A 455-nucleotide genomic window follows, 5' to 3' on the forward strand; every position below is an offset into this window, starting at 1 on the left:
ACCGGAATGCAGATTGTTACTCTAGGTTTTACTGTCAACATTGTAGCTACCTTGGACTTCTCTATTCTTGGCATACTACGCCAGGTGATAGACATTTCTCTGTACAGTAAGATTCGGTTTGGCCTACACTCCCTTGGCAAGAGTAGGAGGACATGCTGATAAGGTGATTAAGGTGATTAGGATCATGAAAGTCCAGATTACACTTCCTTCTCCTCAGTGGCAGTTAATTTTTGTGTCGTAACGAGATTCATGTTTCTTGCACATCACATTAGCGTATCAGGATGATCTGAGCATGAACTGAAATCAGTGCCATTGCACTTCTGTTATCCTCCGTATATAGTTTGGAATTCGAAGTTGACAGCCCCGTAATAAAGTTTCTTTAAATAATTGACTTTTAAAACATTAACAAGATTACTCGTATCACGTTTTAATCATATGCAGATTGGCGCGATACC

This window comes from Echinococcus granulosus (genome assembly GCF_000524195.1).
Source record: "Echinococcus granulosus chromosome Unknown EG_S00258, whole genome shotgun sequence".
Taxonomy (NCBI): Eukaryota; Metazoa; Platyhelminthes; class Cestoda; order Cyclophyllidea; family Taeniidae; genus Echinococcus; species Echinococcus granulosus.